The sequence below is a fragment of the Octopus bimaculoides genome, chromosome 12 (assembly GCF_001194135.2).
Source record: "Octopus bimaculoides isolate UCB-OBI-ISO-001 chromosome 12, ASM119413v2, whole genome shotgun sequence".
NCBI lineage: Eukaryota > Metazoa > Mollusca > Cephalopoda > Octopoda > Octopodidae > Octopus > Octopus bimaculoides.
In genome coordinates, this window is record NC_068992.1 from 54,127,851 (window position 1) to 54,129,191 (window position 1,341).

Genomic DNA, 1,341 nt, shown 5'->3' on the forward strand with positions numbered 1-1,341 from the left:
GGGGGGGGGGGTTACCTCTTTACCATGTCTCTCAATTTATACTATTCCTGTATGCGTTTATAAATTAGCTGCAAATACTTTGATGTGTATCCATAAGGCTTTTAAAATAAACCATGCAAAACAGGTGATTTGTCATTCGCACATGCATCAATAAATGTATTTTAGCTGATTTTGAAAGGTTCTATGAGTCGGTCGTTGAGATAGGCATTAACGTACATCGCCTCTGGTTCATTGTCATCATTAAACAGCCAATCAAATTGAGTTTTTTACTCTATCATGTCCTTTCCACTCAGTTCATTGAAATTATTTTGCATCTGAGACCATGCAGATTTAGCCAGTTTTATAGGATCTGTGGGTAGACTGTTGATATAGACACTAACGTACACCGTTTCTGTTCCATTATCTTTGAGAAACAACTGCTCAAAGTGACATTGTTACCTTATCACATCCTTGACATCCGATTCAGCAAATGGATTTTGCATCTAAAAGCATGCACCTTTACCCAAACAATGCAGCCTTCGTGTTTCATGCCGCAGAAAAGATCGAGTGTTATGCTCGGTGCTAGTCCATCAGTTTCAAAGTCTTTCTTAATTGCATTTTCTAATCTGCTGACAAAAAGTAAAATGGTGCCCTTGTATGACCGTACTTGAATAACTGAAACCAATAAAAACATTACATAAACTTTGTTCAGATTTTCTTGACCAGAGTTAACCTGAGGCTCTAGTCACGTTCTTCGGTCTTGAATTAAATACTTAGGCTGTTCACGAATGACAGTTCCTATGTGGGATATGAACTCCTGTCATTAGTCATCGTCTTTTCTAAACTATTTTAAGAATGTTTTCTGCGCGAGATTTCGGCAGTAACTATGAAACATGTATCAAACAAACTTTAAAATCTTGCTATGAAAAGAACACAATTATATTTCTTGTAAATTACTTATAAAGAAAAGGCATTAGTGATTTACTAATTGAAACTAGTGCAACAATGATTGAATTAAGAAGATATATTAATATGTACCATTTTTTGAAAATGTCTCTCACAAAATAGCTGTAAATGTAAAACAGTTTCGAGGCAAAATAGACAAAACGGAATGTCTCCATTTAAACTTATTAGAAATAAGTTAATAGCATAAGTCTAATGGAAAGAATATTTTATCGATGTTGAAGAATTATTTCAGTTTGCCTAGATTAATTGATATTTTCTGTGAATATTGGTTATTTCCTAATAATCTTTCATCATCTAAAATAGATGTTCAATACATATGCCTGTATGTACATGCGTGTGTATGTGTGTGTGTGTGTGTGTGTGTGTGTGCGCGCGCGCGCGTGCATGTGTGTGGTC

The 1,341-nt window shown here is 35.0% G+C and overlaps 1 protein-coding gene across 1 annotated transcript in view; it reads left to right on the forward strand.

The window, feature by feature from the left end:
- LOC128249177 (uncharacterized) overlaps positions 1-1,341 on the forward strand; it is a 227,017-nt gene that overhangs the window by 12,204 nt on the left and 213,472 nt on the right. The window lies entirely within an intron of this gene.